At 34.8% G+C, this 25,314-nt stretch overlaps 1 long non-coding RNA gene across 1 annotated transcript; it reads right to left on the bottom strand.

Annotated features, from left to right (window-relative positions):
* Positions 1-595: 595 nt before the first annotated feature.
* On the bottom strand, positions 596-11,812 carry LOC145247247 (uncharacterized). Its single transcript, XR_013863217.1, has 4 exons — positions 11,693-11,812; positions 7,612-7,710; positions 5,234-5,348; positions 596-656 (listed from the first exon to the last, which is right to left on the bottom strand). It is a non-coding gene; the product is annotated as an uncharacterized LOC145247247 (long non-coding RNA).
* Between the last annotated feature and the right edge of the window lie 13,502 nt (positions 11,813-25,314).

Below are 25,314 nucleotides of genomic sequence, written 5' to 3' on the forward strand. Positions count from 1 at the left end.
TATATATATATATATATATATATATATATATATATATCTTTAACTTCACGGTGAAACTGACGTCGGAATGTGTACATGAAATCCTTTTCTCTTATTTTCCAACCCTCGTGCGTATTACTTATTGTTGTGGAGACGCCCACTAATTAGCATACGTGGGTGAAAAGATATAGATAAAGATATCAAGTCAGCAAGACCGGGAAGCTGTGTTCGAACGCCGGATAGGCAAGACGCATGTGCCGGTTGCTACATGAAAGACTTTAACACGCCCTCTGCCGGACAATCTTCCAACTGCAGTACAGCTGCACCTTTGTAAATATGTATTATCTTTTCGTTTTAATATATTTGTTTTGCCTTTACTTTCTGCGTTCGTGTTGTTATTGATAAAGACACAACACTTATGATATAACACAGCACATAAAATGGTGGTCTCGTGTTCGGGGATAGATATACGAGGATACGCAGTTGCTGACGCCGGAATATATACCGGGAAATCGAAACAGATTTTTAAAAATAGGGAATTTGTGGGAAAAAAAATTTAATTGTGTGAGGGAAAGGGGTTATTAAATACAAAAAGAAACAAACAAAGAACAAATAATGAATTTTCAATATTTTATTTTTCTCATGCAATCAATTTGGGTAATTATCGTGAGAGGATTCTGAAAGAGAAAGAAAAAGAAATATCAGTAATCGATTAATTTAGATGCAGCTTTCACTGTATAATGCTTTTGATAAATTATCTTTCTAATAATGATAACAACAACAACAACAATAATAATCAAAATAATAATAATAATAATAACAATAATAATAATAATAATAACAATAATAATAATAATAATAATAACAATAATAATAACAATAATAATAATAGGAGCACTAGGAACAATTCCGAAAAACTTCGAAAAGAAATGTCAGAAATTGGAATCAGAGGAATAACTGCAAAAGTACAACGACTAACGATAATGAAAACGACTGAAATATTAAGAAAACCCCTTGAATGCGGAGAATAATACAAGACAATATAACGAATAAGCGTTACAGGGAATGAAGAACACCGAAACTGCATATTTACAAGTTCTACACCCCCCATCATGCATCCCCCCATTGTTTCATCACCGTCCCCCCCCCCCAAAAAAAAAATGATACCAAAGTGCCGAGAAGTGCCAATAAGGACTGAAAGACCGAGGAGCGAGCGCCAACCAGACCTCGGCTGGACAAGCGCAAAGAGAACTGGGACCTTGGGGAGGCTGAGTGCCACTCAAATTCCAGTATAAACCAATTGCCACTACCAGCGAGAAATCGATGATAAGCGGCTGTTGCAATGATGCAAATTCATTTGCAAATGCTATCGAAAGAGGTAGAGAGAGCTGGACGTCTGGGGAGACTTGTTTCAATCAGCTTCCAGAGAACACCACAGGTTTCCAATCAGATAGTTTGTTGACTTGTGTAAAAGCTCCATGTGAGCCGCCAATAATAATAATAATAATAATAATAATAATAATAATAACAATAATAATAACAATAATAATAATAACAATAACAACAATAATAATAATAATAATAATAATAATAATAATAATAATCGCATATAAGTTCTCTAACCCCACCCCACCCCACCCCCATTACCAGATCACTGATCCCCCATCCTCAAAAAAAAAAATGTGAAACCAAACAGCCAAGTACAGTCAAGGAGGAAGGAACGACTGAGGAGAGAGCACAGACAAGACCTCCGCTGAATAAGTGCGACGAGAACTGGGCCCTTGGGGAGGCTTATTGCCAATCAAATTCCAGTGAAGACCAATAGCCGCTGCCAACTAGAAATCAATGGCAAGCAGCTGTTACGATGATACAAATTTATTTGCAAATAATACCGACACTGGTGGATACTACTGGAAACTTGGGGAGACTTGTTGTCACTCAGCTTCCAGGGAACACCACAGGCTGTTTTCAAGGAAATAACCTGTGTGAAAGCTCCTTGTGAGCCATTAATAATAATAATAATAATAATAATAATAATAATAATAATAATCATAATAATGTTATGTAATGTTAAGAATGTTATGAAACAATCCTAATATATCAACACTTCGAACTGTATGACAGTCAAGGTGAATATCATTGTAATTGAAAAGCTTGGGAACATGACAAAAAAGCCACCATAAATGGCTTAATCAGATTGACAAGACCATTTCTTTTACAATTTTGTAAAAGGCTTGCCTGTTAGGAACGGCGATAGTGTTAATACAGCTTGAATGTCTAAAGTCAAAGGAATTGACCTGATTTTTAAGAAAGAAAAAATCCAACTAAAAATATCGAAAGGTTGAGACTACTACTACTACTATTACTACAATAATAATAATAATAATAATAATAATAATAATAATAGCCGTTTACCATTGATTTGCCGCTATCAGCAAAAACTCAATGATAAACAGCTGTCGCGATAACACAAATTCATTTGAGAATGTTATCGGAAGAGGTGGAGAGTACTGGAAATCTGGGGGGGACTTTTTGTCACTCAGCTTCCAGGGAACACCACATATTATCTTCAAGGAGAGATCTTTGATGACCTACCTGTGTGAAAGTTCTTTGTGAGCCAATAATAACAATAATAATAATAATAACAATAATAATAATAATAATAATAACAATAACAATAATAATAACAATAATAATAAAAACAATAACAATAATAATAACAATAACAATAATAATAATAACAATAATAATAACAATAAAAATAATAATAATAATAATAATAATAACAATAAAAATAATAATAATAATAATAACAATAATAATAATAATAATAATAATAATAATAATAATAACAATAAAAATAATAATAATAATAATAACAATAATAATAATAATAATAATAACAATAAAAATAATAATAACAATAATAATAAAAACAATAACAATAATAATAACAATAACAATAATAATAATAACAATAATAATAACAATAAAAATAATAATAACAATAATAATAATAATAATAATAATAATAATAATAATAATAATAATAATAATAATGGAAGCATGAAAACTGAAACTTAATAATTGTAAGTTAACCCCCATTCGCCCCTACCTTCCTTACAATATTTTTTTCGTGTGTGTGTGTCACCAAAAACTGACGCCACACCAAATACGTGTGAGGGTCAAGGACGATGGAATGATCGGGGAGAGAAAGCACTAGCCAGACCTCCGCTTGAATGAGTAGAAAGAGGACTGGAACTGTGGGGATGCTTTTTTTTTTGCCATCCAAATATTCGCCGCCAACGAAAAATCAATCGAAAAAGGTGGAGAGTACTAGAAATCTGAGGAGACTTGCTGTCACTCAGACTCCAGGGAATCCCACAAGTTTTTCTCAAAGAGAAATCTTTGATGATGGCTTATGTGACTACTCGGCACAGTGACTAACGTTGACAATCACGTTGACACACCGGTTCTCACCAGATCATCGAAGTTAAGCAACGTTGAGCCTGGCCAGTACCAGATGGGTGATCACTTGGGAAGATTAGGCGCTGTATGTATCTTCTGGGAAGGTTGAGCGTGGGGCCAGCACCCTTACCCCGAAAAAAGAAGTCCTCGCTACAAAAGCATCTACAACGTTGTAGATGGCCTATGCACCTCCAGTGGCTCAAGGCGATAGATGGGCGGTGGTGTGTGACTACTCTAATAATAATAATAATAATAATAATAATAATAATAATAATAGAAGCAAATACACGGAACTGGCCAGAGAGCTAAAAATGATATAGTACAAAAAAAGTAAAGATAACAGCAATAATCCTAGGAGCACTAGGAATAATTCCGAAAAACTTCGAAAAAACATTGGGAGAGATTGGAATAAGAGAAATCGCTGAGAAGACACGAAGGATAACAATAATGAAAACGGCTGAAATATATATATATATATATATATATATATATATATATATATATATATATATATATATATTAACATGAAGACAGAGACTAATACATATGAGTTACAGGCACTAGCCAGATATATAGAAACTGCTACAGACGTAAACTACAAATACCACATGAAATAAACTAACCGAAACTGTATAATTCTAACTTACTCCACACTCCACAAAAAATATGTCCGCATCAACTGATATCATATTAGATAATCGAGTATGTTGAAAAAGGATGGAAAGACCGAAAAGAGAAAACACTAACAAGACCTCAACTGGATGAGTGAAAAAAAAAAGGAAATCGATTATTTTGCAATAAAATCGATTGATTGGCTGCTCTAGCTGGCGGGAAGCTTCACGTGCCTCCTCGCGGTGACTGTAGAGAACCTACTGCTGATTTTATAAAATTATTTTATATATATATATATATATATATATATATATATATATATATATAAATATATATATATGTATATATATATTTATATATATATTTATATATATATATATATTGAAGTTTAAAATGCAAAAGTTAGTTCAATTGCACATTAAACAGAAACATTTATTTCGAACGCGCGTCTGTCATATTAAAGACCTACTGTTGATTTTATATGTTGACCATTTTGGCTTGTGTGGTAATAAAACTTTTCAAATGTAATTATGATGTTTGGCTGTGTAAGATGTTAATTTTGGTCAAAGTCGTCTGTTCCTTCTTTTATCGGATTTTTTCAATTATCGCTTATCTATACTTATCGGAGGCATTTCGATACAAACCTCATTTAAGAACACTGTCCGATATATAATGTACATATGTGTAAAATTTCATAAAAGTTGGCCCAGCCGTTTCGGAGTCTATAGTGAAGCAACTAACACACACGAAAGTTCCTTTTATATTATAGATAGATAGATAGATAGATATAGATATATATATATATATATATATATATATATATATATATATATATATATATATATATATATATATATATATATATGCAAATGGCAAGCCGTGTGCAAAATGTCGTGACGGTTGGCAAAATGACGAAAAAAAAGAGTATGTACACAAGCAGACGATTACGGTAGAGACGTGGATGACGTTACAGACGATTACGTTAGAGACGTAAGTAGGAGCGCAATCACGTTATATTCGAGAAAGTATCCAGAAGTAATTGTTCTTACAAATAAAAATAAAAAAGGAGTCTGCTACAACGTGTTGGGTCTACGTGTGTAAACGTGTGTTCTATGTTACACGCGTGCATATGTACAATGGGTGAAGAATCATAATAAAAAAAACGTCTACTTACACTTTGCAGGCAGCATCGCAAAGAAATTGCACGAATCCAGCAACGTTGGCTTCACAGGCCTTCACACAATCACCGCTGAGATTAAGCATCTTTAACAATTTAACGACGTCATCGACTAAACAAAAATAAAAATACACAAAATATAACGTCAGGGTAGTGTTTTCCGTGATAGAAGCGTTGCTTGAATTGAATTTTAAATTGAAATATGTATGAAATAAGTTTGAGAGCCGAATTACAACGCAATATTTTGAAAATAAACAAGTATTTACATGTTTAAAATCAATATTTTGAAGTTAAACTCCTTCGTCAGAATTTTATATATTTTTTTCTTTTTTTTTTTTTCCTCCCTATCATCTTAAATTGAAGAAAAAAAATGTGATTATTTATATATACAAATATTCGTTATATATATAAATATATGAATAATCATAATAGAAATATATATATATATATATATATATATATATATAGAGAGAGAGAGAGAGAGAGAGAGAGAGAGGGAGATAATTATATATATATATATATATATATATATATATATATATATATATATATATATATATGAATAAAAAAGAATGCGAAAAGTATAAAAGCTTATAACTTTTCTTTATTCATTTTTAATTGGTGACGTGCAGGAATACAAAATAATAATATTATATTATATATATATATATATATATATATATATATATATATATATATATATATATATATATATATATATATATATATATATATATATATAATTCTGAGGAAGGAGTATAATTCCGAAATATTTATTTTAAACGAGTAAATGCTTCTTTATTTTCAAAATATTGCGTTGTAATTCGGCTTTCACGCGTATTTCCTACGTATTTCATTTTAAATAAAGAGTATATCTTTATTTCCTACTTATAAATTCAGTCTAAGGTTTAATGAGTGTTACGTAAGTAGACTGTAGGACAACACAGCGATGATCAGTAATGTTGGAAATTGGATAGGTTTTAATTATATAAAATGGCGACTCCACAAGAACTTATTTACATTAGACTTGAAAACGATCATGTTTATCGTCAGCTGGAAAGTAGCTTCACGGTATTGTGTTCCACAGATGGGCAGTTCTAAAAAAGAAAATCTGTTTATTGCATATTCCTTTAGTTTTCGGCACAGACCGGAAGTGAGGGAAATTGTTGACACTTGTTAAAATTGTAAAAGTATTTCTCTAAGTTAATGTAGTGTCAGAATATATCTGGTTATTACGCTTTATCGCCAAATATCCGTATAGGAGTCTGTGTCATATTTCCATTGTATGGACGCCAGGCGCGGACGGAAACATATGCTACTCTTAGATTCTAGCCAGAAAACCAAGAAGGTATACTTTAGTTTCACATATGGCCCAAAAACAACATCGTTTTGTGTTTTAATTTTATTTTTTTATATTTTCTACTGCGTCTTCGGTGATCGGGAGATCCTGTTTATTAAAATAAAAAGAGAGTAGATGATAACATACGATGAACATTACATTAGCGTGTCTATACACTAATTTAATGTTCGTAGCATGTTATCATCTTCTGTCCTCCTTTTTAATAAATAGGATCTCCCGATCGAATAATATATAATCTGGAAACCGTAAGGTACTTACGTTAAATGTAGTACGGTATTGATATGTAGATTATTTATTTTAAAACTATACGTGGACGAAACACACACACACACACACACACACACACACATACACACACACACAGATATCTTTACACCTGGGCAACGACAGGGCCTCTCGCTATTTTATATATATAACCCCTAAATACACATCTTCTAGATCTAACCATTGTTAAAATTATCTAAGACAATAAATGTTCACTATTCATAAATAATAAATAAAAACAGTATTATATGAGATTGTTTTTAGTGTTCATTATAAAAATATGATTACATTACATTAATACCTTCGTAAAGCGTGAATGATTCAGTGCACCAGGAAGATATGTGTGTGTGAGAGAGAGTTTTGAAACGTGACGTAAATGATAAATCAATGACGTCATGTCAAATCTATAATTAAAAATAATTATAAATAAGGTAATGTCTTAAGACCAGTTTATAGGAAAATTAATAAGGTAATGTCTTAAGACCAGTTTATAGGAAAATTACAATAGCTCAGTTCGAAGAATGTCAGACTGAAGATCTCAAGGTTCGGTTTCGATCTCCAGTGATAGCATGATAAATGTATTTTTCTGTATTAACGCAATATTTTCCATTTCTAAGAGGTTAAGATATTTCGATATTAAAATGTATTTCTTGCGTTCACAAAAATCCGGTAGACAGAGAAACACAGTCCCCCTTTAAATTATCAATGAACTTGGCGGAGTAAATGAGTACAAGGTAAAAGCTATACTTACAACTCATCCTTTTGTCTATGTCTTGGCTATCGTCAAAGCTGACCGATGCGGCCATGGCCAGTGGCAAGACAAGGAGAAGGACGAGAGCGAATTTCATGACTGGAAAATAAAAGGAAACAAAAGGTTTAATTATCGACTTTGGTTATTGACGTTGAGTAATTTTCACGGATATATATTATACTGATTTATTTATGCATATATATATATATATGTGTGTGTGTATATATATATATATATATATATATATATATATATATATATATATATATATATATATATAAAACCCCATCTTCTATTATATAAATCTCAACTCATTGTTTGTGTGTGCGTTTTTGAGTTTGTACGTGTGCGTATGTTCGCTAAAAATATTTAACAGGCGCATCAAGCAATGACAAAATTGGTATCGGTCGAAAGATCGATCTCTCGGCCGACAAATATAAAAAAAATTGGCCAAAAATATTAATTATTTTTCCGTCAACTGGGCCGTTTTTTATAAGAAAGGGTAAGTTTTTTCGTCGACATTTTTGCAAAGTATCAGTCTTGCTTATTTTCTAAGCTTATTTTGAACGGCGACGATGTTTTTTAACTCCTTTTTTCTCTTAACGTTACGGGTTCGAACCTGCCCGCCGACCTGCCTGCCTAATACTTTTTTCCATCACACGGGTACTCGCTGCTATTTTCATTTTTTTACAGCTTTTTGAAACATATTTTTTAGGGATCAGTTGACCCTTACTATAAAACCTCTCTACACCTGGGCAACGACAGGAACTCTCAATATTTTATATATAACCCCTAAATACACATATTCTAGATCTAACCATTGATAAAAATTATTTAAGACAATAAATATTCACTATTCATAAATAATAAATTAAAACAGTATTATATGAGATTGTTTTTAGTGTTTATTATAAAAATATGACCACATTATATCAATACCTTCGTAAAGCGAGAATGATTCAGTGCACCAGGAAGGTTGCATGCCTCCCCGTGGTGACTTGGTCCATAATACATTGTAGTCTACTTTGCAACCTACTATTGACATTATGAAATTATTTTATATAATGGCTTTAATTAAAGTTTAAGATGCAAATATCACGTACCATGCCTCCATTGTGCTCTTATCCGTCTCAAATGCCTTGTCAGAGAACCGACTGTTGATTTTATAAGTCGGGCTCTTCTACTTTTGTGGTAATAAAACGTCTAAAAATGAACTTTTGATGTTAGGCTGTATAAAAGTGTTCACTTTGTTCAAAATCAAACAGTTCCTTCTTTAATCGGACTTTTTCGATTATCGATTTTCAGTCAGATCCAAATAGTATTTAAACTGACAAATCAAAAATCGCTTATAATTAGCCAATTTTCATTCGTTTTTGTTGTTCCGTGTTATTGGTCTTTAATATTGTAATTCGCCACAATTTAATTTTTTTTTTTAATATAATTATTTAGTCCGACCTTGAAGACTGGTAATATGAAAAAAATTTTCAAGTAATCGCGTAAAGTTAGAATTATCAAGGGGGATAACTCATATTTATAGATGAAAAGTATATAATTAGGGTTATTTATCTGACAACTAAAATTCCCTTTCTTTTCTTTTTTTCTTTTTTTTGTATGAGTTTTAAAATGGGCAAACAAACAAAACTAACAAAAGGAAAATTATTTCACTACATCCCGGACAGCGCCATGTCTCACTTCCTACAATGATGATTGCTTAAGCAGGAAGCACTAGTGTCTATAGGTACAAAAAAAATTAATTAATAATTAATTATTTTATTATTGTTAATAGTCATTTATAAAAATATCGGCCCTGTCGGTGGGGCATTAGAATACACCGACTGTCCCTCTGCAGAGGGTAAAAGTCCCTCAATGGGGGTCCTGGATATGACCTTAAACTATATCCAGTGGTGAGGCCCCAGCTTGTGGGCTTTGGGGAGTGTGGAGCCACCCTTTAATTACCATTGCTCCCAGGTCCACTCTGACCCGGAGTGGTAGTACCTGTTAGGGTTCCAATTATGGGTTAAATAGAAACTGACTTGAAAACAACAAATATATTCTATTAAAAAAATTTTCTTCAAAATCTTTGAATTCGGCATTAAATAACCCGAAAAGGGTTGATATGCCGTAAAACAAAAACAATCAACCAACCAACATAAAAATATCATTTAAAAAAAAAACTTTAGGAAATTAAAGAACAGCTCGCTTTAGGGAATTAAGAAAAAAAAAGGTCAACCTATACACAAAATGTAATCTTGCAACTTCCAGTCGTTGAATATTCTTTGGCTGTTTACTATGTATAAACGATGACTTGACATCATTTATCCTTTCATATATTACCTCCTTTTTAGGGAGTGTAGCTTAGTCTCTGTTCTATTGTCATAGGACAACCTTTTTGGCATTATCTCATGCTTTTGAAGATAGTGTTGTATCTGTTTTGTGGCCATGATAACATTCTCTTAGGAATTATCTTATTCACTTGAGAGAGAAATAGTGTATCCAAGAGACCATAATCCCAGGTATTACCTCCTTCTTAGGAGAAATAGGATAGTATATATTTTAGTGTTGGGACGATTAATCGGAATCGGAATCGGGAATCGGGAATTGGATAAATCGGAATCGGTATCGAAAGCGGAAAAATGTGTGCTTATTTTCCAATGCCAAAAACGATTCCTTTAATTATCTTGTTTTGTTTGTTTGTTTCAAACAAAAGCTTCCACTGCAAGTAATGATGATGGAATAATAAATATTTATTGATTTTTAATTACCAGTAAAACCAAAATCTACAGATCACCTTCTCCCAAGTGTGTTTTTACGTTTGAGAAAATATCTGCACATTTAACATGTGTTTTTACGGTAATCGCGAAAAAGAAAAAATAACCGTTTTATAGTTAAATATTTAGAGATTTATAAAGAATCGAAATCGGTAACTGTATCAGAATCGGAAATTTAGTACGGAATCGGTAATTGCATCGGAATCGGGAATAATATTGGAATCGTCCCATCAAAAATATTTTTTCTTGAATAATATTGCACTAAATCCAGAAAGAGTAAGTAATATAGGGGGGGGGCGCTCTTAACAACAGAACATATACTACACTACCTCTTCCCAACGCCTCAAAGAGAAGATAATTCCTGGGAGAAAGGTATCATGACGAACGATTTAAAAAAAAATTAATAAAAAAAACATAAGATTCTGTCCAAAAGGAGACTATCATCCTTGCGGAGAGAGTATAACGTTTACTAGTTAAAATAAAGAAAGCTACTTCAAATTTAATCATGACGAACCTACAGATGGACAGGGACGTTTATAAGGATACTTGGACGTGTCTTAAATTAGATGCGTCCATTCAGTCCGTGCCTTTATGTTACATATTATGAATCCTATATCAATAGCGATTAAGTCAGCTAGTATAAAGTTTGACGTAAGCAAATTAAGTACAAGTCACGATACAAAACATAATCAGTCCCAAAATCGAATAAAGGATGGCTGATATATGAGTGTAAAATAAAACGAAGGGTCAGATCAACATTGCTCAAGATGGCTTGTGGGTGAATGAAAAATAAAATTTTTGTTAATTTTTTTTTTTTTTTTTTTTACATTAGGTCCACCTCCACAATTTTTGTTAAAACGACGACTTTTATAGGTTTTAGCCTATGCTGAATAAGAAAATCTCATTTAAATTTTGCAGAGACAAGTAGTTTTCGAGATATCAATCCAACGTAAAAGCTATGTTAATTCCTGACAGCGATTTTTTTTTTCACAACCGAGGAATTAGTAATGCGCATACGTGTAAAACAAAACAATTACGACTTTTTTTCGCTTCCTTGAGTAATTTGATATTAAGAACGGCTTTCGGAATAAACACCCCGAACCTCCCAGTGTTAAGAATGACTTTCAGAATAGACACCCCCAACCGCCCCATGTTTAGAACAGCTTTCGGAATAGACACCCCCAACCTCACCATGTTAAGAACGGCTTTCGAATGTGAACAGTAAGTTTGGACTTAATGTAAGAATTTACCTTCTTTTTTTAAATCGAGTACCTGATATCAAAATTGTAACAGAATAGATACGTTTTACTTACTTGCTTTTCCGATTGTATCTAAAATTTGATGAGTGGCTGTGAACGAAATCTACATCCCTTATATATGTTTCGCTTATCGCCCCTTATCACGATCTCGTGAGGAGAAGGTGCTTGTTTTTCTCAACTGTGTGGGAAAAGTGTCACCTGGGGAGCTTTAATCAGTGGGGAGAAGCGACCATTATCTAAGCAGTAAACAGCGACCTAACGTACGGGGACACGCATGCGACCCGGAGTGCAAATGTTCTTAACTGATGCGTCTGCATTTTTAAAAAATGATTTCATTAAAATTGAATAATCTTAGTAAGAAGTTTGAGAAAGTTTCCATCCGCACAGATATATGTCACGTGGCGTGAGATACACAGATTATACTACACTATCGTTTGTTGCGTTTGAAAAGCTATGTTTTCTTATATATAAATTGAAATCGCGCCAGACAAGGCATGAAGCCACAAAGAGCTAAGAACAAGGACCACTTCAATGTCAAAAACTAACGATGAATGTTATATTGATGGATTCTAACTCAGAAAACAGCAATTCCTCTCCATTCGTCAAAATCATCAACTGAAGAACTGAAAAAAAGGTGTGCTTCAAATGGAGACTGAAGATAAATGCAGCAAAAATGCAAAAATAACGATTCAATCAATCAATCGTGACATGCAAAATAAACAAACATACGTGGCGCAATGGATAAAGGTGTTGAACGATGAAAGAGTTGATAATTTCGTTTTCTTTGATCCTTTGTCCCAATTGTAACATACTATATGCCATTATTTTAATTGTTGGAGGATGCTGCTTCGGTTGCTTGGAAACTTGGGCAGAAAGTATCAGGCAAGAATCCGTTCTTAAGAATTATCCTGACAGGTGAGAGGGGGGGGAATAGCCCAGTACCTATTGGACTTAGGTATGCCGCCTGGGTCCACCCTCCCAGGCCTTGTCACCCGACTTTCGGGTGGGGCAAGTTTATCGAATGTTGACTGAGGCGCCCCTACCGGGGAATGCTGATGGGGATGCCCAGGCAATGTTTGTTAGGCTCCCTTCTTTAGGGGCATTCATTAAGGGATCCCCACTTTCTGACTTTGTGTCACATTTTGCTGAGGTGGGCAGCAATTAAATATCTACTATATCAAAAGAAGAATCGTCTATTAGCCTCCACTGCATTTGGCGGTGCCCGGAAAACTCGTACTCGGAAAACTCGTACCCGGAAAACTCGTACCCGGAAAACTCGTACCTGGAAAACTCGCACCCGGAAAACTCGCTCATTTTTTGCTAGGTAGGAAAACTGGTCCATTATCGAATAAATATTGATTGAAACACACATTTTATGATCGTTCTTGAAGGAGATATTGTTTTTAAGGCGACTACGTACCCCCCCCGCCCCCCAATAATATTTTTTTTAAATTATTTTTACTTGTTTACTCTTGTTTAAAAAGAATAAACTTGATCATCACGGAGTCACGGAGTCAAGACGCAAAAAACAAAACCATATATTTATTTTAACAAATACTTTAGCTTTAACACCTTTTGTCTTATCACGGAACACAAAAAAAAAAGAAAAGAAAACACTATGTATTATTAAAAGAAAGCAAATATTTTATTCAGAAGAATTAATTTAATTTAAACAATTCTTATGTTATTACGAAATAAAAAAAAAAAAAGAAAACACGGTACTTTTGTATTGTTGGTATCGCGCTGAAATAATAACGTAATTATTTCAAAAGCAATTCTTAACATGGGAAGAGGAGGGTATTTTGTCCCTATTCTGTGCTTGCAACTAACAATTTAATTTTTAAAAATCGTGAAACTTGAATTTAACCTAAAAAAAAAAAAACTATTTAAAAATAGCGCGGTATCAAAAATACACAAGCATCGAAAGCACGTCTTGCACTATTTGATAATATAAGAATTTTTTTGTTGTTGTTTAAAAATCATTGGGGGGGGCACTTCTACAGTATGCAAACGGCGGCTATTGTTAGGGGGCGCGATAACTCCAATTCCTTCTTGGTTAAATAACACGGCAAATAAGTAACAAACAATTTTTCTTTTTTTTTTTTCGATTAGAAAAATATTTGAAAACCAAAACATTTATTGTATAAAAAAAGTATCAATACATAATTGTAAAAACATTTATTTAAAAGTCTGCGTTACAAAATATAATTTTAATAAAACAATTTTGTAATGAAAGCAACATTGTATATTTATAAAGTAAAACAGCTTTTATTTTTTAACAAATAAATAATTTAAATGGAACCTTTTTTCTTATTAAAACAACTTAGAAGGCCCAAGAACAAATTAATAATTTAAATGTTTTTTTACCGAGAAGCACCACCTGGCGACAGTTTAGTGAAACGCACCAAGAAAAGATGGCCGCCATCCGTATACTGCAGAAGTGCCTTTTGTTATTTTGTGAACACAAAAAGTATTAAAACTAAATTAATTTTCTTAAACAATATATAAGAAGTGTTTTTTGGTTGTTGAATAAAGAAATGTTAATAACTAAAGTAATTTTTTTAATAAATATATGGTTTTGTTTTTTTTGTGTCTTCTGTTTGGTTTCGTTACATAATCACCCGTATCCACTTCCGGTAGCTTGATTTTCTTCCGAGCAGTGATCTTGGACATTACCTAAAAATATATAAATTTATTTTCTCCTGGAGAGGGGGGCTCGTTTTAAAACTATATCTACCTCGGTATTTTCTTTAATTTTTTATTTTTGGGCGATTATCGAGACCCCTAAGACGTGATCCTCTCATGTCGGACATTTTTTGTTTAAAAGTAGCGCTCCATATTATTGTATTTTTTTAAACTAAATAAAATCTTTAAAATAAGTTGAACAGTAAAAACTTACAAATCTTGTTAGAAAACAAACATTTAGAAAAATACATTTTATTTTGCTAAAACAATAGTAAGCAAGAAAAAATATATTTTTTTTTAAATATTATGGGATTCTCTTGTAAAAACAATATCTCATTCAATGACGGTCATAAAATGGGTTTTCAATCGATGTTTATACAATAATGGGCCAGTTTTCCTACCTAGCAAAATTGAACGAGTTTTCCGAGTACGAGTTTTCCGGGGATGAGTTTTCCGGGAACAAGTTTTCCTAAATTCGCCTTTGGAAAATGAAAGAATTTTTTTCCCTTAAGGGTCACCACTTATCAAGGCCTGGAGGCCGCTGCTCTAGGATAAGGGTTAATATGTATAGCAGAAAAAATTTGCCTCATGCTTTAAAACGCAAACTCTTCAATGCAGTTGTGGTTCCAATCTTTTTCTGAGACTTTGACGTTCAATGCGGATAATGAACACAGACTCTCTGTATTTGAAAACGACTGTGTAAGAATTATGGTCGGCATTACCCGTCTGGAGGTATTTAGCTCTCTCCCACTGCAAGAACTGTGACACCAGGGTCGGAAATTTAGATTGAGAAGTCAGCGCCGCCCGGGGAGGGGCACTCTGACCTACAAAAAGTTCCTGTACAGCACCGTCGGTATTCCCCAATAAAAGCGCCTCAGGCGATTAGCAATAAACTAACCCCTGCTCAAAGAGAGGACAAAACTTGGGAGGGTGGGCCTTTTAGATCTGCATAGCAAGAGCATTACACCGCATTCAACAGAAACCAGATCATTATAGGAATAGTCTAATCTCTCTTTATTTTGGGGGGAGGGGCGAGGATAAAAATCCCGGGCTGGGTCGTTGTGGAACAACACAAATGAAAGAAACGTTTAGGTTTCAAAACGATATTATCAAGTTTCTGAATTTTTGAGATGTGGATTGATCCATCCTCCATCTAGTGCGGTTGTAGCCGAAATTGAGCTCACTACACAAGTTTGTAATGTAATTCAAATCTTGTCGGTAGCTGAATAGTTGAAGCTTCGCCAGGGCAATCAAGGGTATTTTTATCGTGAGGCCATCACTAGATGGGGTGCCTACCACAGGTTAAGAGAGTCCCATCTACCCTCGAGAGAAGGATAGACCGCGCCAGTTTCTCAACATGTGGATTGCTAATTTGGATTATTTTACATTCTTCGGACTACTGTTCTCATTTTGAGCGTTATTCTCACAAGGTTTCGGGCATTGTAACTTCCGTTGTTGTTGTTTTTTCTTTTTTTTTTTTTTGCTGTTTTGTTTTGTTTTGTTTTTTTTTGTTTTTTTGTTTGTTTTTTGTTTGTTTTTTGTTTTTTTTTCTGGTGTATCTTGTTAAATTGCGTACAAATCTGTGCGGAATTCCAAATGGAACGCTTTATTAATTCTACGGGGGTAGCATGCCCTCGTTCTTTCATCTATGATCTGATTTCTTAAGTAATTTACAATTGTATCCATAGTATCGTCTGCACTGAGTATTGAACGATCAATCATCAGAAGACTGACACTTTGAACTGGATATTTAGTTAGTACTTTATTCATTTTGACATGGGTCCTTTCAAACTTCTACTCATATAATAATTCTAATATAATTTTATAATTATAGGGCAAGTTTATCGCTTGTTGCCTGAAGCGCCCCGGGGAATGCCGATAGGGATGCCCAGGGTTTCGTTTGTCCGCAAAGACCCATGGTGAAGTGGTTAGGGTACTTGGAAAAATCAATTGTAAAAAGTGATATTCTCCTGAAGGTTGAAGGTTCAATCCTCAGTGTGGGCGACCGAAAAATACAATTGCGAATTACTTGGGACCTCTATCCAGTCATGGCTGACGGAACAGGAATACGCTACCCCCGTGAAGTAAATAAAGGGTTCCGCTCGAAATTCCGTCCAAATTCCCGAGTTCGACAAGATACACCTGAAGAAGGTCATAGGTTGTATAAACCGAAACGTTGAGACAATCACACTCAAGATGAGAACAGTAGTCCGATGAATCCAAATAATACGAATAACCAATCTTCATCTCAAAAATTCAGAAACGTCATAAAACTCACTATGTCTGTCTGTCTGTCCGTCTGTCCGTCTCGATTTTATCAAAGTGCATCTCCTCCAAGATACAATGTCGCAGAGCGGCGTGAGACGGATTAAATGATTGCATTTTTTTTCTGGGTCGTTCTTTTATGGCTTTTTAGCCGGTAGAAATAGCTGCTCCGAGATCAGGATTGAAAAAAATTCGAACTTCGTAGGCGTCAATCGACTTAAAAGTGCTCTTGTACGGATGGCGCAAATATACGTTAAAGTCAGTTAATCTTTAACTATTTCTTAACCGTCTAACAATAGCCCAAACAGTAACGAATAAAGCTGTGGCGCTAAATTTTGGGGGTTTGATTTTAGCTGATGGCACCCAAGTCAGATTTTTGTTTTTACTTTTGAAACCACTATTATATATTGGGTACAATATAATATTCAATAGAGAACGGGCTTGATAATAATACATACGAAATCTTCATGAATTAAAATATCATATTTAAGCATATTTTACGACTGGGTAAAGCCGGATGTCCTGCTAGTACGTCTATTATTATTTTTTACTGTTTTAGATTAAGCTTCCCTCGTTACAGCCTTTCCTAACATGACTAAATGAAGATATACAAAAGCATCACTCGTGATCTATAAAAGGCAAATTTTATTTCTTCTGTTCTACGCGCGTGTTGAATCACTTGTCAACATTAAATGTTTTATGTTCGTCAAAGAGACGTGCGTCTGTCTTTGTGTGCGTGTTAACTACTTGTGTAACGTTATCCATGTTTACACAGGCGTTAACATGTAGACATTTCAGCACCCAACACGTTGTAGCAGAGTTCGTCGCAAGGAACATAGAACAAGTAATAACTCGTCTCCTTTGTTTTTTCTTTTTTTGTAACAACATTTATTTCCTTTTTCTCCCGTCACGCGTGTCTTCTCGTTACACCTGTGACGTCACTCACGTCTCTTACGTGATTGTCGAACGTCGTTTTCTCCTTTTTATAGGATTTACTTTTTCCTTACCGTGACGTCTTTTGGCACACTGCTCGGTATTTGCATATGGCCGGCATGCGCGAGTCCGCGTCCTGTTACACTTGTAGGCTATTAGACCTAAGAACGTGATGTTTAATGCTTTCGACTACTTCATTCCATAAATCTGTTTCAAAAAAGGGTCTCTAACCTAATAGGTCCCACACTCTCTACCAAACTCCAAACTCTGTTCCCTCGCCACAATCGGACATTCCTGTTCTTGTTTTACAAGCATGAGGAGAGTTCCAAAAGTAATGCCTCCAATTTTTTATTCTGCCCAAATGAAGCAGAGCGGATTACAAATCGCATTGTTATTATCACAGATAATGAATTCATTATTTCATGACGTGAAAAGTTTTATCTTTCTGTTGCAGATATTGACGGCGTGAAACTCTAGGGAAAACATACCCTGTCATGGACGTGTGTCAGAAGAAGAGATGCGCCATTGAATTCCTCCATCCAGTAAAAATTGAACCGATCGACATTCACCGGAGCCTGTGAACGTTTATGAAACAGATGCAGTTGATTCCACCAGAGTTAGGAGATGGGTTCAACGATTTCAGAATGGCGACAAAGATGGTGATGACAAAGTGTGAGTGATTCGGACTTTTAAAAACGAAGCATCAAAAGAGGCTGGCAAAAAATGCATTAAAAATAGTGGTGACTATGTACAAAAGTAAATTCTGAAGCACAAAAGGTTGCTCGTTTTAATGGTACCACTCCCGTCTTCATAGCTCTTCAACGTTTTAGTTTTTTCGTTTAAAAAAAATAAAAGGTCTCACTTTTAAAGCGACTCTCATGCTTCTACACAATGTGCTTTGTTGAACTTACTTGTACCCTCTCAATGTAAAATACACGTGAACAACATGACATGCAGCAAAATCCCACCACTTCACTGTAGAGATCACTAGGTGTCAGAAAACTTTCTACTTTAATAATTCGTCTGACTGGTTTTCTTAAGAATTATATTGTTGATAAGCAGATTCCATGAACAAAGTTTCTTTCCTAGAACTGCCCGCCTGTGGGAATGCTTTCCAGCTGAATACAATATGGTCGTCATCAAGTCCAATGTAAACAAGTTCTTCTTGAGTCAACTCCTAAATAATCAAATTATACCCAATTTCCATCACTAACGATTATTACACTATTGTCCCGGTGACTACCGCACAGTCATTAACCCTAATCCTCGAGTGCCCCCAGGCCTTAATAAACAGTGACTCATTTAAAAAAATAACTGCTGTTTCTTCGATGGTACTAACATGCAAAAATTTAAATGTAAAGTGAACAAATATCTTCTGCCTAACTCCCCACTTAGTATGCCCTCCTCCTCATAAATTTTACCTTTGATCACAGTAATTCCTTTCACCTCAGTAGCAATGCACCCTGTTTAGGGTGAACATTTTTTTTTTCATTTGAGTACCCTCATCATACACAAGGTGACTTAAATAAGTTCCAAGACACTTTTCGTATGGGCATTTTTATTGATACTACACACATGAAACTGTAGTCCCCGTTGGAAGTAATCTCCTCCGGCTGCAATGCACTTGTTGTACCTTTTCAACAACTTCTGGAAGGCCACATGGAAGTCCTCTTGTGTGAGCGTGTAAATGACCCTCGTCGCAGCCTCTTTCATCTCCTCAATTGTCTCATAATGACAGCCTATAAGGTTTTCCTTAAGCTTAGAGAATAATCAAAAGTCACAGGTAGCAAGGTCTGGACTGTAGGGAAGGTTGGCCATGACAACATCTTTTTTTTATGTTTTTCTCTGAGCATCCTTGGGACAAACTTCGCACAAATCTTCCCACACTGACACCAAACTGTGCACTTATTGTCTCTATATACACACAACGGTCTTTATCCATGAAATTCTTTATTTGACCAATCAACCCTGGTGTTCTGACTTCCTTACTCCTCCCACATCTCATACCATCCCTCGTCAACTGCCTGGTTGTTTCAATCTCTTATGCCCCTCAAAAACTGATGCTCGATTCATGCAAGATGGTACAAAAGCAGTTTGAAGCATTCCATGCGTTTCTGTGAAATTTTTCCAAGTCTAAAACAGAATTTTATTGCATATCTATTTTTTAAGGTGTCCTCACGTCCAGATTGCATTGTTGAAATTCACCAGCTGGGACATACAGCTACAGCAGGAATTGGAATACACCCTACTAGGTGTAGCTGTTCATTAGAACCTGAAATTATAAAAATTGATCAGTCATCTTATAAGATGTATAGCAATACTGAATTCTCGAAAGTCTATGACAATTTTAAATCCATGTACAAGAATGTTATTTTAGACACCTCGAACTTCATCTTTCAGCTGACGATCATTGCGTCTCATTAACCTTATGCTCGAGTGGCTTTTTGCTTTTGGTTCATCCGAAAAAGATCAGACCTGATATTAAAGACTAACATCAAATCTGTCGCCAAGGTTGCTGGCAAAATAGTTGAATCATTCTATCGCTCCAAAAAAGTACTTAATTTCTGATATTGTCCTCTACATTTACAAGAGACAGATGTGATAAGATGGATTATTGCTGATATACATGAGGGAGTGACCCTTGTAAGCCTGCTATTATATTATGGCCGGGCAACGTCAGATGTCCCGGGTAGAGAGATAAGTGACCGACATTTGAACTGGTAACAATGTTATGGAATTTCCATAACATTGTTACCAGTTCAAATGTCGGTCACTTATTTATAGTGTTTTGATAACGGAAGAATGTTTTGAAATAAGACTGGAATTTAATGTAGAAATAATTAAGTCAGAAATATGTAAATCAATAAATGTTCAGAAGGATGTTTAATAATATCGGATTGGAATATTTGGTTTTAATAAACAAAGATACGTGACAGAAGCCCAGGCTAGGAGTTTTGGTTACGGAGATACATGACGTAACGAGTTTAAAGACACGTAAGAAAGTTAGTTAGCAGAGTCTGTAACGGGCGGCCAAGAGAAACAGTCGACAGACGGGATCCACACAGCAGGGGCAAGATCGATAATTAAGATGTGGACAGAATAGTATTAGCGTTTAATCTTTCCAAGATGGAAACAACATTCTGGAATAAAGGTTGGTGAAAAGTAACTCGTGGTAGAATTTTTGTTGCAGTTTTCTGTCCAACAAAATCAAAGATGAACCAAGTGTGTTCTCTAATTGGCCAAATGTTGTAGCCCCATAGAATGGTATTCGTCCCTTTTGTTGAAGGTATGTCTTCCTTTTGTCTGGCATAAGACAAAGATGTTTATTTCTTCCCTTGTTTGTCGTTATATGAGAAGATATACCAGATAAGTTGTTTTGTGATATTTTGAAAACTAGGCGATTGCACGTAAATACATGCATGAAGAATAGACGCACAGTCAATAACGACACTCATTAGATGCATACACACACACACATACACACACACACACATATATATATATATAATTTATTAATAATTATTATGAGCATAAAAGTAAGTCATCTATATACATCCATGTATATGTAATAAATAATATTTAAAAAAATAAATAAATAAAAAGTAATACGTCCAAAAAAATATGAGCGAAAAAAAGGTAAGCCAAGGCAAATAACTCCTTTCTTATTCAGGGAGCGAAAAAGAAAGAAATTAAGACGGAATCGCTAATAAAAAAATAAAATAAATAAAATAAATAAAAAATTCAACCAGCTTATATATATATATATATATATATATATATATATATATATATGTGTGTGTGTGTGTGTGTGTGTGTGTGTGTGTGTGTATGTATGTATGTATGTATGTATGTATGTATGTATGTGTGTATGTATGTATGTATGTATGTATAGCAATACTGAATTCTCGAAAGTCTATGACAATTTTAAATGCATGTACAAAAATGTTATTTTAGACACCATGTCTAATGTCAGGTCATGTCATGTGCTACTGGTACCAGGTAAACCAGTACTACTTGCCTCATGGTCGGGTCACCGGCGACTAAACTGGTTCCCCTACCAAACTTGTTTGGTAAGGAGGGCGGCTAGTCTCCCTGAAGGATTAAAAACAAAACCTTCCAAAGGGTGAATGAACTCTTTTTCTGGGTCAACGGCCAACTAGCACCGTGTATATTTGTGTGTGTGTATATATGTGTATTGGGGTGGAGAGGGCTCCCGTAAGCCGTGGTGAAGGCAACCTTTCTAGGAGAAGCAAATCTCTGATTTAAAAAACCATAAAGCGGAAGACCATTACCCGCATTAAGCTGGTCTGCAGTTTAATTTGTTGCTGGCTATCTTGCTCTTGCTTGTTGCTGGATCTCAACATTTTGAACCGAGAGAGAGACTTAGCTGTCGTACAAAGCTAAGACTCTGTAACATCATATTTGTATAGATACTCCCTCAGGCATTTCGGCTCATGGATTTTAAATGTCTGAGGGAGTGGCACTCGTCTGACAAGACGTTGCAATCATCATGTATGTATATATATACAACCTCACGTGAATATAACACTTCACTGAGATGCATATTTTGGTGTTGCATTCTAGTAGCAAACGTTGTAGGTGATAAATGCTTGATCAAGAGAAGAAGGAAAAATGTGCACAGACACCTAAAAATATATCTGGCTAGAGTCTGACAGACTAGGATATGTTTTCTTTGTTTAAAATCAAATAAGTAGCTCACTGAACGGAGATTATACTGGGACCAGCCTTTGCAAAAAACAAAGTTATGTTCAAAATTATGTGCAGATAAACCTCTTTGAATGGAGTCAGTTTAGTTGAGATCTCTAGTGGATATCTCGAGTGATCAACTTCTGGGTGGTGGAATGGTGACCACTAACAAAATCCAGAATTATTCAGGGATGAAAGGATTCTATAAAATGAGAAGTGAATGCGGTTAGATCCGGCCTTCCAGAGGAGAAAGAGTGGATAAAGGCATTCAGTTGGTTTTGCTGAAGACTGTAGTTGATATTTTATCTTTTTTCTGAACTGAAATAATTATCTCATTGAACAGTAATCATGTGATCAACTTCTGAGTGGTTGAATAGTGACCACTAACAAAGATAGAATCAGTAAGTAATTAAAGGATTCCAAGAGATAGAAAAGAGGCGGTAGAGCTTGCCTTCCGAAGATGGCGGAAGAGTAGTGCAGATTGCTGGACGTTTGAGTTCGTTTTCCTGAGAGCTGCTGAGCAGTTCGGCAAGTGATCCTCTCCGGGAATGTAGAGTCCTTGTGGGTTCTTAGCTGAAGTACTGTGTTAATTGTACTTGGGTGTCTCCATTTGGTCAGGCAAAAATCTTATGCTGCAAGTTTTTTATTCAACTTATGTAAACGGGTAACATTTGTAAGTAAAATGAATGTATTTATTATATTCCGCGATCATTATTTTATAAATACTGAAAATTTCATTAAAATTGGTTAAATTCCTGATTTTTTGTGAATTTTTAAGTAAAGGGAAGATTCAAAATGTTTATACATTTTGAGCATCGGCATTCATTTTGCACGTACCTAACTTTCAGCAACCTCGTAACTCTCGCTTCCCTTATTTTTTTCCTTTAGTCCTCACATTCCGAGAGCGATGTTTCTGACAAAGAGGGAAGAATTGCTGTTTCCTAGGTCACAATCTATCTATCTAACATTTATCGTTTGCAATTTTTTTTTTTTACCATAAAGTAGTATTTTTAGCTTCTTTCATCAAATGGCTTCATGCCTTGCCTGGAGCTATTTCCATAAAAATAATGTTAAAAAAAAATAACAAAAGTTCAGTCCCAAAATTATTGCACTGCTTAATGACCACTCTATATAGTCGGCTGTTTTGTTTAGATCAGCATGAAACCGAATTTCAATAAAGGGCTGCAATGAGAACATCACTATTGAGCTCATATTTCCTTATCGCAGACATCTGCCTCAGGTGTAATCGGTCACGACTGAATTTCTGCTTGCTATCGAATATGATGCGGGGGTGTCAAGTGGTGTGGGGTGGGGGGGGACACGCCATCTGACATTTTCTCACACTCTTCAAACATGAAATGGCTTCACCCCCTCAAACGTTATATAAACTCTTCTTATGTTATCAAAAGTTTAAAAACAAAAATTAACTTGAATGTATATCTTTGAGGTGAAGATTGAAAATTATTTTTTGTATCATTTGGACTATTATTCTCATCTCATTCGTTTTTCTCACAACGTTTCAGTCGATGTAACCTCCGACAATCTTCAGGTGTATTCACACTGGATGTCATTAGTGAATAGTGAAAAATGTTTGTTTTTGTTTTTGTTTGATTTTCTTTTTTGCTTTCCAACGGATACAGACGTAAAAAAATTCAAAGCGCAAATAGCGCTAAGTCTTTCTACCGTGCCAGAAAGCTACTTACGCCTGAAAGTATCCTGTACCTCTATAAGGCCACCATTTGCCCATGTATGGAGTATTGTTGTCACATTTGGGTTGGTGCATCTGTTACTTGTCTCTCACTCCTGGACAGGGTTCAAAAGAAAGTCACCAACCTGATAGGTCCTGAACTGCCATCCAGGCTTCAGCCTCTGCCCCATCGACGAAATGTTGCATCCCTCTGCCTGTTCTATAAGTACTTTAAAGGTGAATGCTCTGGCGAACTACGAGCACTTGTACCCCCTCGAAGTAAATACCCCGACAAACCCGACAAGCAACTAAATCCCACCCCTTCACTGTAGAGATTCCTAGGTGTAAGAAAGCCTTTTACTCTATCAGTTTCTTCCCCAGAACTGCTGGACTTTGGAACTCCCTTCCAGGATTTTGCTTTTCCAGCTGTACTGACATGCAGAAGTTCAAATGTAATGTGAACAAACATCTTGCTACTCATCTTCCTTCATAATACCCCTGCAACTTATGTCCCCGATAGTAACCCTCTACTTCAAAGTGACATTGTGCCTTCTTTGGGGTGAAAATTGAATTTAAAAAAAAAAGTTTATTTCTTTTCCTTTTTTCTTTTTTTAAGAAATCCGGGTCTATTCCGTTTTTGTTTTTTGTTGTTGTTGTTTTTTTTGTTTTGTTTTTTGACATAATGAATATATATTTTTGGAGATGACGATTGATGACTATTGTTTGTATTATTTTTATTTTATAATTATCAATTCTCATCTTAGAAATATACATTCATCATATAAAAAAAAAAACGAATAAACCCGGATTTAAAAAAAAAGAAAGAAAGAAATAGACTTGACGCTATTTGCGTTTTGAATTTCTAATGGTTATGTTCGTTGGGGAAGCAAAAAAAAAACATTTTTCACTATTCACCAATAACATTCAATGTAAATACACCTTGAAGATGATCGGAGGTTACATCGGTCGAAACGTTGTGAGAAAAACAACCAAGATGAGAATAATAGCCGAAATAATACAAAAACGAAAATTAATTTGTTTGTTGTTTATTTCTGTACGAGATTTTCTGTTTTCTTACTTTGGAATATCCTTTTGATATACGCACTACTGCGTTATTATCAACTTTTATAGAAATACTAGCCTGAGTGCTCGGCGTTGCCCGGGTATTTGGAGGTGTGTGTTGAGCAAAAAAAAAAAAAGTGGTGGTAGACAGACAGGTTCAAACCCATACCGCGAAGGAGGAAAAGAACGTGAAAAAATAAAAGGAAAAACCGTGACGTATTTGCCATTGCGTCCATTGCAAAACCAGAAGTGGCAAATGTCGAAATCAAGGTTAATCAACCGAAAAGAGTAGATAATTTGCGAAAATATCTGCGAAAAAAAACGACCGCTCCTTGTA

This window comes from Euprymna scolopes, chromosome 25 (assembly GCF_053919585.1).
Source record: "Euprymna scolopes isolate OS-2025 chromosome 25, ASM5391958v1, whole genome shotgun sequence".
Classification (NCBI taxonomy): Eukaryota; Metazoa; Mollusca; class Cephalopoda; order Sepiida; family Sepiolidae; genus Euprymna; species Euprymna scolopes.